Below are 16,245 nucleotides of genomic sequence, written 5' to 3'. Positions count from 1 at the left end.
AGAAAATCATGTTTGGTTGAATGAATAGATATGGCTTCATTTCACACTTAATCATTTTTTTCTTGAATAAATATCTTGAAAGGATGATTTTAATGATATTTGGTGCCCTTTTATGCTTGATTGGTCCCACCCCTCCAATTACATCATCTCGACCTCCGGTTCATACATGTATATGGTGTGACAGCACCGTATGCCTGGTGTTGGCTTAATGGTTAGGGTGGTGGGCTTGGGATCTGAGGGTTCTGAGTTCAAATCCCACTAGCTGTTGAATTAATACCAGGTGGGGTTGACTCCGCCTGTCATCCTTCTGAGGTCGGCAAAATGAGTGCCAGCCTGCTGGTATCCTGCATTGGAGGGGTGTCCCATCCAGGATTGTGCCTCATAGCGAAGGAGACTGCTTCGGCTGCACCAACGCTCTGCATGGAGTATAGTCCCAATGGATGGATGGACAGCACCTTATACACAATGATTTTGACTGTTGGCATAATCTGGGGATTCTTTATCAGAAAATTATTTGTCAAATTCACTTTCTGACGAGTCCAAAGAAAGTTTTGCAGCCATTATCCATTGTGTGCTGACAATTTCTCCTTCGATTACATCATAGCGGTTTATCTGGAATTATTGGAGGTGTTACCCGACAGGATTGCTTTCTTAACTGTAACAGCTAAAAAAAATTATTAGAATTGAAAACCACATTCAGTTCTTTGTCTCTTACTTAAAAATCAATATAATCACATCAAAAAAAATAAAAAAAACAATTCTGATTCTGTGGACCTTCAAGGGAAAATGGTATGAGGAAAGGTGGCGAACCACAGTTGAGATGGAAAGATTGTGTGAGGAGGGATATTAATCTGGTGAAAGTGGTTGGAGAGTGGAGAGAGTTAGTTGAGGACAGCGGGAAGTGGAGGCGTATTATGGGCAAGGTAGGGCAGAAACTTGGTAACGTTGGACCTACCCCTTATAAAGAGAGAGAAGGAAGTAGGATAATAATAATAATAATAATAAAAATAATAATAATAATAATCTATATATAATTCCAGCAATGTGTGTGTGTGTGTGTGTGTGTGTGTGTGTGTGTGTGTGTGTGTGTGTGTGTGTGTGTGTGTGTGTGTGTGTGTGTGTGTGTGTGTGTGTGTGTGTGTGTGTGTGTGTGTGTGTGAGAGACCGCTGTTTCTCGACAACCACTAGTCCGATCTAATTGAAACTTGCCAGGTATATTGCTGGGGACCCGAGTATGTGCCTTTTCAAGGTTTGATATTAATCGGACAAGTGCTTCCCAAGTTATGGCCATTTATTTACCAACCAATGAAAGGACACGTTGCTGCGTGTGCGCAGCCAGCCGACGATGACGTCACGTGCCGTGCCGGTTACGATGTGGATCGATCGGTGCCTTAGTTCTCGTGGCGTAGGAGTGGCAATGGTCAATGGCAGCGGATGTCATGGCAAGCAAAGACAGGGAGGTAAACTTGATTTTAATTTTGATTTTAATTAACTCTGTGTGTGTAAGTATCACAGCAGTTGTTACTTCAATGAAAGCGATAATTCGTGGAATACATCTGAACATTCCGTACGGGCACGCACCACTTCCGGATATTGATGACTTACTGTATTCTAATAATTTCTCGATTTCTTATGCACATTTATAGATAAACACAATGCCCCAATCCAGTCATCGTTTACGAGAGTGAAGGAAAGGCCTGTGTGGTTGTTTCTGGCTAGCGGTTTGAAAGTTTTTTTGGGGGGGGGTTGCACGTACGGGCACACACGTACGGGCACGCGAGAGCGGAGGAACGGCCTGTGTGGTTGTTTCTGGCTCACGGTTTGAAAGTTTTTTTTGGGGGGGGTTCACGTACGGGCACACACGTATGGGCACGCGAGAGCGAAGGAACGGCCTGTGTATTTGTTTCTGGCACGCGGTTTGAAAGTTTTTTTGGGGGGAGGGGTTTGCATGTACGGCCACGCACGTATGGGCACGCGAGAACGAAGGAAATGCCTGTGTGGTTGTTGTTTCTGGCTCGCTGTTTGAAAGTTTTTTTTTTGCACGTACGGCCACGCATGTACGGGCACGCACGTACAGGCACGTACTAGTAATAATAATAATAATAATCATAATAATAATAATAATAATAATAATAATAAGAAGAAGACGAAGAATGTGTAATTTTTGAGGATATTGGTCATTTGTTCAAAAGCAGTTTCTCTTTTTTTTTTTCTGCATCCAGATATTTTTGTCCTGTTATTAAAATGGTAAAACATCTCTTCTGCAACGATTCTGGTTGAGAGATTGATGGAAGACATAATTTTTACCCTCGCCGAAGGAGAGGGTATTGCATTTTGGGTCCGTTTGTCTGTCTGTCTGTCTGTTGTCTGATTGTTTGTCCGCACAGAACTTTCGTGTTTTTCTCCGCACCCGCTTGTCGGATTGAGACAAAATTTTCACAATTGGTGCACCGACTCATGCAGAATGTTTCAATGATAATTATGACGTCATAGGTCACATGATGTGGCAGCCATAATGGAAAAAGGAAAACTTTGGACTTCTGTTTCTCTGAAACCGCACAAACGAAAAATTTGAAACTTTGCACATAGCAAGCACTCCTCATGGGGAAGGAGTGTGATTTTTTATGACATCATAGTTGCCCTCGTTATGACATCACAATTGCATATGTAGAACGCCACATCTGATCAGTATGAAAAATTTTGAGGGTCATCTAGGGATAAAATGGTCCAAAGAAAAAAAATTCATGGCGTCATCAGTCACATGATTCGGCAGCCATATTGTTTTTTTGCAAAAAAAAAACTTCAAAAATGTTCTTATCTGAAGTGGCTGAACAGATTGAGGCGAAACTTTACACATATGACCACCTGTCCATTAAGGAACAAAAGGTTTTCGCATATAATGCCATTGGCACATGGTTTGGCAGCCATGTTGGATTTACCGTAAAACCTATAAAAGTCTTCTACAGAATGGCTGGACTAATCGAGGGGAAACTTCACACAAGTGTTCCCCCAGCCAGGGGTGTACAAGTGGCACATAGCCAGCACTCCTCATGGGGAATGAGTGTGGTATTTTTATGATGTCATAGGTTCTTGCCTTCATTATTACATCATAAATGCATATGTAGAACGCCACATTCGATCAGTATGAAAATTTTTGAGGGTCATCAAGGGATAAAATGTTCCACAAAAAGGTTTTGATGACGTCATCGGTCATGCGATCTGGTAGCCATATTGTTAAAAAAAAATCTTCAAAAATATTCTCTGAAATGGCTGAACTGCCAGCAGGTATAAAGTGGCAGTTCTAATTATGTCTCTTATTCATTTTGTGACACACCAGGACACAAATGCCACACAAAATACACCACACAAAAAAGTCCTGGTGAGGGTCTGCAATCTCTGATTGCTCTTTTTGGTGTTTAGGTATATATTTATGAGGCAGTTGTATTTATTCATTATTAGTTTGGGATGTGAAGGTGTTGCTTTCTCTTTATCATTCAACCAGTGTGTTTTTTTCTTCGGATGAGTTCATGTGTGTGTGTCTTTGGTTGTTATTTCCATAATTTGGGTTTCAGAATGTAGAATGGGGTCCTCGCCCCAGGGTTCAAAATATCCACTTCGTTTTCGGTGAAGAACCTCAAATTCATGGACTAAGTTGTGAAGTTTTGTTGTTCTCAGAGTTTTGTTCCGAGGGATCTTTTCATAATTGCCGAGCCCCATGCACACATCACGTCGCCCATGATGTGTGCATGTAAAATGGTAACAAGTCATAAAGTCTTAGCCAATATAAATACAGTTTGAATGTCAAAATATTTCAAGTACAAACACGTGAAAAAATACAGAGTACAATATATATATATATATATATATATATATATATATATATATATATATATATATATATATATATATATATATATATATATATATATATATATATATATATATATATATATATATATAACACCAGACCACCATCGAAATTGAAGAAGCATTTATAAATTCCAAATCGGAATTGCTGAGAATGACAAAAACAATGTGAACGTCCGCCCGGCATCCTCTCATCAATATCCATCATGCCGCTCCAAAGGAAGCAACATCCGCGTGACCCTAAAGCTGATACCTTCTGCACCATAAATGGTCACATTTTTAATCAGAAGCACCGGAGGATGTTTTTTTTCTTCTCTCGACATTGTAGCAATACAAATATCCTGCTCAACAGCCAGCTGCCAACTTGCTGCCACTCAAGGCCAAGACAATCAAATGGTTTCAGGGGGGGGGGGAGCACGATCAGACATCTTCCTTGCCATTTGCCTGTTCATCATCTTCCTCCAGCTGCACCCTGGAGATGAGACTCGCGGTTCAAGTAGAGTTCAACCGTTGTCTCACCCCGTAGCTGGGTGCAACGACCCACCGATAGCCATTTTCACTTAAAAACGATTGCATTAAGAAATTGATTTTCTTGTTAATCGCGCACTTAAACCCATTGACTCATGGACAAAGAGAGTCTCATTGTCCATGAGTCAATGTCTGCCGTTACAACATTAAGGTTTATTGTATTTCTCCGGTCAAATGCCCTTATTGCCGTTTTCGCAAAGAATGGATAATCTTGAGATTATTGAGAGCTTTACGTAAATCCCCTTTTGTGCATTCTTTATCTTAATTAGCTTTCGGAAATTTATTTGCTTCGGAATTATATGTACAATCTCTTCTCCCTGCGATGTAACAAGTTCGAGCTCTACCTGGGGTGGCGAAGTTGGAGAAAACCTGAAATCGGACAGAAAGGAAAGAGATAGAGATTTTGCTTCATCTGTTGTTTTCCAAAACACAAATCTCTGCTTTGAGCGATAGACCTTTGCAGGTAAAGGTGTTTCACAGCAAAATGAAGAAGCATTAGAAAGATGAGTGTTTGCTGAGCTGGATTTGTTGTCTTTTCTTGGAAGAATACTTTTCACATCTCAAAGGTGTTCTACATGGGGTTTGCTGCACTGTCATTTGTTACACTGTTTTTATTTTCAGCTCACCTGGAACGTAGTTTCGGGGAGTTTATGGGATGGAGCATTGTCCGTCCATTCATCCGTCCTTCAATCCGACCGTCTGTCCACAAATATTTGCAACTTCTTCTCCGAAACTACACACACAATTTTGCTGAACCTTCACCACAACCTTCAACATCCGTGATGTACCAAAGTTTGTTCACAACATTAAAAAAATCGGGATCTAAGCGAGTCTACGGGAGGGGGGGTGTTGCCCCCCCCAAATATGTATTTGCTCTCCTCTCCGAAACTACACAAACAATTTCGATGAAACTTGACTACAACCTTGGTCACCAGTGATGTACCAAAGTTTGTTCATGCTATTTTTAAAAATCGGGGTTGATGGCGATTTACAGGGGGTGGGAGGGTTGCCCCTCAAAATATGTGTTTACTATAACATTGGTACATTGGTACATTGGTACATTTTGCTGATTCTGTCCCACATTGACTTCCTCCTCAATATAATTATTCTACCCTATGAATGCCCAGGAGTGTTGCCCCTACTTTTATTTATTTGAATGCAGCCTGTGGCTGTAGGCTGCAGTCAACCCACCTTGTGAGTCAACCCACCTTGTGAGTCAACCCACCTAGTGAGTCAACCCACCTTGTGAGTCAACCCAACTTGTGAGTCAACCCACCTTGTGAGTCAACCTACCTTGTGAGTCAACCCGCCTTGTGAGTCAACCCACCTTATGAGTCAACCCGCCTTGTGAGTCAACCCACCTTATGAGTCAACCTACCTTGTGAGTCAACCCACCTTGTGAGTCAACCTGCCTTGTGAGTCAACCCACCTTGTGAGTCAACCTTCCTTGTGAGTCAACCCACCTTGTGAGTCAACCGACCTTGTGAGTCAACCTACCTTGTGAGTCAACCCACCTTTGAGTCAACCCACCTTGTGAGTCAACCCGCCTTGTGAGTCAACCCACCTTGTGAGTCAACTTACCTTGTGAGTCAACCCACCTTGTGAGTCAACCGACCTTGTGAGTCAACCTATCTTGTGAGTCAACCCGCCTTGTGAGTCAACCCAGCTTGTGAGTCAACCCACCTTGTGAGTCAACCCGCCGTGTGAGTCAACCCACTTTGTGAGTCAACCCACCTTGTGAGTCAACCCGCCTTGTGAGTCAACCCACCTTGTGAGTCAACCCACCTTGTGAGTCAACCCACATTGTGAGTCAACCCACCTTGTGAGTCAACCTACCTTCTGAGTCAACCTACCTTGTACTGCAACCACGATGCACGTGGTCGGCCCATTGGCCTCCTCCAGTCACGAGACTCCCTCGGTGAGAGAATCTGGTGAGCAGGATCAGCGTCAGGAAAATGAGCCACATGTCCATACAGCCGCAGCTGATGCTCACGGACTATGCAGGTACCAAATCTCATTTGAGTTTCTCTCAGCAACCGCTCGGCAGACAAAAAGTCTGAGCAGTGATAGCCAAGGATTCTCCGAAGAGCCCTGGTAGCAAAGTCTCCGTCTCAGATCCCTGGTCAGAGTCCATGTCTCACATCCATAGAGCAAGATTGGAAGCACCAATGACCTAAAGACTTGGACTTTCGTCCTGCACAGGTACCGGCAGCGCCACACCCCATGATCCAGTGAATCCATGACTCTCCAGGCCCGACTCAGACGTCTGTTGACCTCTGACTCACAGGCAGCAGAGACATGAATATCACTGCTAAGGTAAGTAAATCTCTCCACGACCTCACATCCTCACCACAAACAGGCACAGACAGGACAGCAGCATCCAAGATGTCATTGAAGGCCTGGATCTTAGTTTTGACCAAGGAAACCCGTAATCCCATCAGCTCCAACCCCTCATTCAGCACCTCGAGGGCCCCCAAAAGGATATTTAAAGTCTCCGCAAAGATGACTGCATCATCTGCGAAATCAATGTCAGAGATCTTGACATTCCTAAATGATGCACCACAGCTTCATCTCTCTGACATCCTCCCAAAAATCCAGTCCATACAAGTGCTGAAAAGTGTGGGGGCCAGTACACATCCCTGACGAACTCCAGTATCAACTGGAAATAAGTCAGAGATGGTACCACTACATCTCACAGCACTCTCAGTACCAGAGTAGAGTTCAGACACCAGATCGATCAGTTTGGTGGCACCCCGCGAAGACCAAATATCCTCCAGAGGGCATCCCCATTCACTGAATCAAACGCTTTACAGAGATCAACATAGGCTGCAAGCAGCCCCTGCCGAAACTCTCCTCTACGTTGGGTGAGGACCCGAAGTGCTCTGGACGCTGGTGCTCAAGAAGATGGTGGTGAACCCTATCACGAATTGTCTGAGCAAATACTTTTCCCAGCACTGAGAGCAGCGTCACCCCTCGGTAGTTGTTGCAGGCTTGGCGATCACCCTTCCCTTTCCAGAGAAGGACAACAAGGCCCCTCCTCCTTTTAGTTGGGATGTTGCCTGTGTTCCAGGCAGAGCACAGAACTGCATGCAATGACACGAGTGCAGCATTTCCTCCAGCCTTGAGAAGTTCAGCATGGATGCCACAGATCCCTGGAGCTTTACCCCATTTCAACTGGTTCACCGCAGCCTGTGTTTCCACAAACGAAGGTGGACCACAATTGATTGGAGGGTCAGCAACAGTGATTGTAACACCACTGACGTCCAACTCAACAGCTGGTGGATCAGCCTGGTACAACCGCTCAAAGTGCTCCAAGTGCTCCCAAAGTCAGCACTTGAGGTAGCACTTCAAGACGAGCGAGGGTATGTGCACTATATGAAACACTGAAAGGAAGAGGTCCGAGTTGGCAATTGGATTATAATAGATTAATGGATTGTTCCGTATAATCTTGCTCTCCTGCTACTTTTGGAATGCCACTACAATTTTGTGTATTTTGGAATTTGGTGTATGTGCAAGGGATCCTCCAGTTGTGGCAATGTCAGGTCATCTGCCAAACAAAGATGTGATATTGTATCAAGAGGGAGAAGAATATGCAGCTCTGTACACACACAATCTATCAAAATTGCTCATCTATGTGTAGAGGCCAAATATTTTTTTGGGAATTTCATGAACAGATTATCGTCAAAACCAAAATGAAGCCAAACACCATTTCTCCAGTAATGGACCATCCATCAGGCAGGCACCTCATTACAATAAGACCCCATGTTTTGTTGCAAGAACGCATTGGCTGTCACTGTCATTGGAGGCCATTTTCAACCGAAGAATGCTTCTTGCTAGATTTCCTACACGTGGGTTTGATGACCTGAGAACAGTTGCTGGCTTTATTCATGAAAGCTATCAAGAAGCTTCTAAAGTAAAATAAGACGATTGGTGGATGATTAATGAAGAGTAGAAAAATCACTGCTTGAGGCCTCTGGATTTAAAACTGGCCCTAGGTTGTGACAAGTCTGAAAATATCAGGGACACCAGTAAAAATACTTGGGATTAATTTAAACACCTTTTAGTTGAGGACTATCTACTGTATATAAGAGCAGAGATAAACCAGAGGCTGCTCATAAGGCTGCGTTGTGCGATTTGGACAGAAAATTAACATCAGCTTGGCAGAACCCTTGAAGAGATTGGCCTACCTCAAGCGTTAGATACCTCAAGTGAGGTGGCCAACACAAAAAAGTTCTGACTTTCATGATGAAGTGGAATCAAGATGAGGTTGAAATAGCCAATGTAAATATGCAATGTAAACCTTGAAATTTTGAACGTGAGCATGCATGACGTAGAAACTGGCAATGTGAGCGTGGGTGTCCCAGAAAGCTTCATTATGAGCATGCTACACCTTGAAATGATCGATTTAATATGCAATGGCATAATTAACAATATGAGCAAAGTGACCAGGGAATCATCAACGAGAGCGTACATGACCATTAAATTGTCAAAGTGTGTGTACCTGAACTTGAAATCATCAACCTGAGTGTGTATGACCGAAAAACTATCACCCTGAGCTTATGGGACAAACAAACCTTCAAGGTGTGTACGCTTGACATTGCAAACGTCAACGGAATGAACAATGGAGTAATTCACAAAGTGAGCAGGGGTGATCTTGAAATCTTCAATGGAGTGCACCTAACATCAAAATCTTCAATGGGAGTGCAGGTGACATTGAAATTGTCAACATGAATGTGAGTGACCTTGAAATCGTCACCAGTGAGCACACATTAAAATAAAATAAACAACGTGAGGGCGCATGAAATTGAAACCGTGAACGGGAACATTTGTGACCTTGAAGTTATCAATGTGAGATGGCTTTATATTGACATCATCAAAGTGAGCAGGCTTGACCTTGAAATCAATGGTCAAGTTTGATGAAATATTGACCTTGAAATCATTGGTCAAGTTTGAAATATTGACCTTGAAATCAATAGTCAAGGTTGATGAAATATTGACCTTGAAATCAATTGTCAAGGTTTATGAAATATTGACCTTAAAATCAATGGTCAAGGTTGATGAAATATTGAACTTGAAATCAATGGTCAAGGTTTATGAAATATTGACCTTAAAATCAATGGTCAAGGTTGATGAAATATTGACCTTAAAATCAATGGTCAAGGTTGATGAAATATTGAACTTGAAATCAATGGTCAAGGTTGAAATATTGACCTTGAAATCAATGGTCAAGGTTGATGAAATATTGACCTTGAAATCAATAGTCTAGGTTGATGAAATATTGACCTTGAAATCAATGGTCAAGGTTGATGAAATATTGACCTTGAAATCAATTGTCAAGGTTTATGAAATATTGACCTTAAAATCAATGGTCAAGGTTGATGAAATATTGACCTTAAAATCAATGGTCAAGGTTGATGAAATATTGAACTTGAAATCAATGGTCAAGGTTGAAATATTGACCTTGAAATCAATGGTCAAGGTTGATGAAATATTGACCTTGAAATCAATAGTCTAGGTTGATGAAATATTGACCTTGAAATCAATAGTCAAGGTTGATGAAATATTGACCTTGAAATCAATAGTCAAGGTTGATGAAATATTGACCTTGAAATCAATGGTCAAGGTAGATGAAATATTGACCTTGAAATCAATAGTCAAGGTTGATGAAATATTGACCTTCACATCAATAATCAAGGTAGATGAAATATTGACCTTGAAATCAATAGTCAAGGTTGATGAAATATTGACCTTCACATCAATAGTCAAGGTTGATGAAATATTGACCTTGAAATCAATGGTCAAGGTTGATGAAATATTGACCTTGAAATCAATGGTCAAGTTTGATGAAATATTGACCTTGAAATCAATAGTCAAGGTTGATGAAATATTGACCTTGAAATCAATGGTCAAGGTTGATGAAATATTGACCTTGAAATCAATGGTCAAGTTTGATGAAATATTGACCTTGAAATCATTGGTCAAGGTTGATGAAATATTGACCTTGAAATCATTGGTCAAGGTTGATGAAATATTGACCTTGAAATCAATGGTCAAGTTTGATGAAATATTGACCTTGAAATCATTGGTCAAGGTTGATGAAATATTGACCTTGAAATCATTGGTCAAGGTTGATGAAATATTGACCTTGAAATCAATGGTCAAGGTTGAAATATTGACCTTGAAAATAATGATCAAGGTTAATGGAATATTGACCTTGAAATCAATGGTCAAGGTTGATGAAATATTGACCTTGAAATCAATGGTCAAGGTTGATGAAATATTGACCTTGAAATCAATGGTCAAGGTTGATGAAATATTGACCTTGAAATCAATGGTCAAGGTTGATGAAATATTGAACTTGAAATCAATGTTTTCCACTCATGACATGAATTTGTCAATATGAGCACCATCACCTTGAAATCATCAAGAAGATTGCGTGTGGCTTTGAAACCGTCAACATCAGAGCAAATGACCTTGATATCATCAATGTGAACATGCCCGACTTTAAAGTTGACAATCTACGTGCTCGTGACCTTGAATCGAACGTGCCTTCGGTATTGTAAGCCTGAGCAGGCGGAACTTTGACATCGCCAATGTGAGTGCGAGTTACCTTGAAATCGTCAACGTGCATGTGTATCACCTTGAAATATTCAACATGAGCTTGCATGACCCAGAAGCCCTCAACATGAGCGTGCTTGACCTTGAAATGATCAACGTGAGCAGGTATCAGGTTGAACTTTTCAAGACAAGTGTATGTGACCTTGAAAGTGTCAATGCCACCACAAGTGACCTTCAAATCGTCAACGTGATCAAGTGTGACCCTACAATCATCAACATGAGCACATGTGACTTTGAAATCCTCACGTGATTGTCTTGGAATTTTAAATGGACATTATGAGTGTGTGTGACCTGAAATCATCAAGATAAGAATCTGCGACCTTGTAATTGTAAACGGTTGCATGCATGATCTTGAAATAATTAAGATAAACAAGGTTGATCTTCAAATCCACAAAGTGAGTGTGCAGGACATAGAAATCGTCAACGTGAGTATGTGTGACCTTATTTCTTCAACGTGAGTGCATGGACCTTGAAATTGTCAACATGAGTGAGCTTGACCTTGATATCCTCACTGTGAGCGGGTGCGACCTCAAAAGCATCGATGTGAGCACGCTTGACTTTGAAATCTTAAATGGGACCTGAAATGGTCAAAAATGAAATCTTAAATTAAATGTCGATGCGTGACCTCGACATCATGAACACTGGCGGAAGTCAGGTTGAAAATGTCCAGTTGAGTGTACTTGACATTGACATCGTCAACTTGAAGACATCTGTAAATGAAAACAAAAATGGGGGGGGGGGGTGGGTGACCATGAAATCATCAACGTAAGCCTTTCTGATATTGAAATCATCAACTTGAGAGTGTTTACCTTTGGAATCCTCAACGTGAGCAGGCTTGACTTTGACATATTAAAAGTAAGCAATGGCATAATTACCAATGACCTTGAATTAATTAATGTGAGGATGTGTGAACTTGAAATAATCCAGATGAGGGTGGGTGGCCTTGAAGTCATAAACATGCAGGTAATCTCAAAATAATGAATGTGGGCATGCCTGACCTCGAAAGAGTCAAGGTGACCATGCATGACCTTTACATTATCAACTTGAATGCACATGACTTTGAAATCGTGAACATCATCACGTGTTACCTCAACAGTGTGGATGTGCCTAACATACATATGTGTATATATATATATATATATATATATATATATATATATATATATATATATATATATATATATATATATATATATATATATATATATATATCTTCTTCTTCTTTCGGCTGCTCCCGTTAGGGGTCGCCACAGCGGATCATCCGTCTGATCCGCATAGAGATTTGGCACATGTTTTACGCCGGATGCCCTTCCTGACGCAACCCTGGTCGCCTCTTACGACACAGGGATATGGTGCACCTATTTTAACCGGGGTATACACCGGCCCAGTATACTGGTACTCATTTCGCCGACCTCGGAAGGATGACAGGCTGAGTCAACCCCCTGGTGTATTAATTCAGTGGCCCAACGGGGCTTCAACTCAGGACCTTTTGGATTCCAAGCCGCTGCGCTAACCACTGCGCCAACACCAGGCTCATATATATATATATATATATATATATATATATATATATATATATATATATATATATATATATATATATATATATATATATATATATATATATATATATATATATCAGCATGAGCATGTGTAACCTGGAATTTATCAAATCGGCTATGCCTGACTATGAAATGGTCATCATCGGCATGTGTGGCTTTGAAATCATCAACCTCCACGTGAATAACCTTGACATCATCAACGTCATTGCACATGACCTTCAGGTCTTCAACACCCGCAATTGTGACATTGAAATAACTGTCAACTTGAGCCAACCTCTAAGTATGAGCTTGAAATCATGAAAGTGAGCATGCGTGACCTTCGAGTCATCATCCTGAGTGGAATTGACCTTGAAATCATCAACAACAGTACACATATCCGTGAATTGAGCAATATGAAGGTGTGTGACTTCAAAATACTCAACATGAGCTCGCTGACTTTGACATAACCATCGTGAGTGAGAGTCACCTCAAAATTGTCAACATGAGTGCGCATGACCGCAAAATCATCGCGGACGTGTCTGACCTTGAAATAGTCATTGTGAGCGTGCATCAACTTCAGGTCATCATCCTCCACACGTGTAAACTTGAGTGCACTGACATTGAAATCATCAATTTCAGCACGCCTGACCTTCAAAAAGTCATCCTTCAGGTCATCCGGAGGCATGTGTAACCTTGCGATCATCAATATCCACATGTGACTTTCAAATTGTGTGCATGACCTTGAACTCATCAAAGTGAGCACACGAGACCTCAAAATCGTGAAGCTGAGTGTGCGTATCCTTGAAATTGTTAACTTGGAGCATTCCTGACCTTGAACTCGTCAATGTGACCGTGTGATCTTAGCATCATCAAAGTAATTTTAAATGGCATAATTAACAAATGTATAATTAACAATGCCAGTGTGCTGTGATATCAAAATCATGAACATGAGCGTGAATGTCATCGGAAGGCATAATTAACAAGGTGATTGTGCGTGACATTGTAATCATCAACAGGCGTGCGTGTGACCTTGTAATTGTCAATTTGAGTGTGTGACCTTGAAGTAGTCAATGTGAGTCTGCGTGACCTTGAAATCGTCAATATAACTCTTAATGAGCTTGAACTAATCAATGTGTGCATGTTTCATCTGAGAACCATCAACATGAGTGTGCATGATACGAAATTGTGAAAGTGAGTGTGTATAGTATGTTCTTTATCGGAAGAATTAACAATGTGATTGCACAGGGCCTTGAAATCATTAATGAGAGAGGGGGTGATCTTGAAATTTTCAACCTGAGCACATGTGGCATTGAAATTGTCAATGTGAAACCGTCTGAACTTGAAATCGACAACGGCGGTGTGCAAGGCTTTGATATCGTTAATTTGAGTGTGCCTGACCTTGAAATCGTCAATTTGAGTGTGTGTAATCTTGACATCATCAACATGAGGATTGAGGACGTTTGATCATGAAATCATCAAGGTGAACATGCCTGATCTTGAAATCGTCAATGTGAATGTGTGTGACATCAAGATTAACAAAGTATTGAACAGGGAAAGTGACAAAGTAAAGAACAAGCCGGAAGGTGGCGATGGGTCGCCAAGCATGGAAACTATAAGATATAGAGCAAAATCGATGTCATATAGTGGATAGGGAATCACCTTAAGATTATGTATATCAAATCTCATCCAGTTCCATCTACTGATAACTACTCGGTATCCACTTGAATGAAAAGTACCAAAAATGCGGCTTGAAATCGGAAATCCCCAAAGTTCGAGGGGGTGCTGTGAGTGAACAAAGATCTAAATCTAAAATCCGGCTCGATAGTTTGTGCACAATGTATTCCAGATGATTAGTGTGAATTTTCATGACCATCCGACCATAACCCTAGGAGGAGTAGCATTTGGCGTGAAGGCATCTCCAGCTCTCGCATATTATCGATTTTTGCACTAATTAACCTTTGACCCCTGACCGAAGCGAAATCGGTCAATATATCCTGAGGCAAAGTTGTAGTACTCATTGAGTACCATGAACCTGCAAAGTTTCATTCGTATCGATGCACTCACATGGTCGCCAATTTTCGCGCATACCCTAATTGTAGGGGGCACTGTGGGTAAAGTATTCCATATATCACAAAAACTGGAATATATTTGATAGAGCATCACCTGTAGATCATTCATGCCAAATTTCATAACCCTACGTGGGATAATGGCTTTCGGAATTGATTTCGCGTGAACGGTACCGATTTTGAAGGTTTTTCGGTTGTTGCGAGGGAACCAAAGCGTCCCTAGCAACCATCACAATTTCCAAAGCACCAGGTCATAAGATGTACCTACCACCCGAGTTTGGTCAAAATCCGCCCGAGTTTACTACCAATTATGCTGATGACAAACGAACAAACATCCAAACAAACATCCAAACAAACACAGAATTACTGACAATAAGGGTCACCTATTTCGGCAACCCAACAATGACATAATTGACATAGTGATCGTCAAAGTGAGCATGCCTGTTGTTGAAATATGATTGTGTGTGACCTTTAGATCATTAAAGTCATAAACAATGGCATAATTAACAAACGTATAATTAACAATGTCAACATGTACTTTGATTTCAAGGTCACACATGCCAGCGATGATTCCAAAAGCAAGCAAGCTAACAAACACTTTTTAATTGTCATTGTGGGCACATGACTTTGAAATTGCCAACATCAGTGCATGTGTGTGTCCTTGAAATTCGTGCACGTGACCAACCTCAGCATGTTTGACTTAAAAACAACATAAACTCGATACCTCTAATCCATGTCAGCCTCTGCCATGGTTATATTAGAATGAGCTGATATGTCATGCGGTCACAGATTGTTTAACCCCAAGATGGGGTCGTTCAAAAATTATGCAATGCAATTTTTTGGGGGCTTGATTAAACCTTACCAATAATTTTTATTCCACGTATCATTAGATTTTTTTTCGGGGTCCCTCATCGTGATTTACACTCGACCCAAACAAAGGCAAAGAAAATCTGACATGACAAACCCGGACAGTGTATAATGAGCACAAGCCTACAGGCCTAATGTGGTAGGCCCACCAGAAAACCAAGATGGTGGCCATATCATTTTGTTTGGGTGCCATAGTGGGTGGAGTCAAGCAACAAATATGGGTGTGGGCCGGCAGCTGTCAGACCAATGGGGGCACATTCAAAAATCGACCCTCAAAAACAACAACAGCAACAACAACAACAACAACAGCAATGCGGAGCTATGGTGGATCTGCCATATGCCATAGGTAAAAAGGTTGTCTGACTGGTACTGTGGGTAACATTGTCGCAGCTAGCAACATCTTGTTTGCCATAAGCAGTTCTGTCTCTTTTCCAGACCAAGTAGAATTCAGGAGTAACTATTTCAACTCTAATTTCATATTTTCCCAACTGCAAAAATCCTCTTAAAATGACAAAGCATATCAGATGCCTAAATAGGGTGGATAAGTGGCAGTCATCTCCTACTGGTCAGAAGCCTTGTAGTAAATGCCGGTTATGGCACAAGGGTTGCAGTAACTGCCGGTCACCATTCCTGTTTGTAGGAACGATTGGGCATTTAAGATGATGATGTAAGCTTGCCAGCTCAACTCTTGAGTGGACACCAGGTTATTGTCTGACCATGCATTTTGGCCCTTTGGGTTAGAATGCATGTGTTCAATT

Source organism: Eptatretus burgeri, chromosome 1, assembly GCF_056783735.1.
Source record: "Eptatretus burgeri isolate ZD-2024b chromosome 1, Ebu_testis_v1, whole genome shotgun sequence".
NCBI lineage: Eukaryota > Metazoa > Chordata > Myxini > Myxiniformes > Myxinidae > Eptatretus > Eptatretus burgeri.
This window is presented reverse-complemented; position numbering follows the sequence as displayed.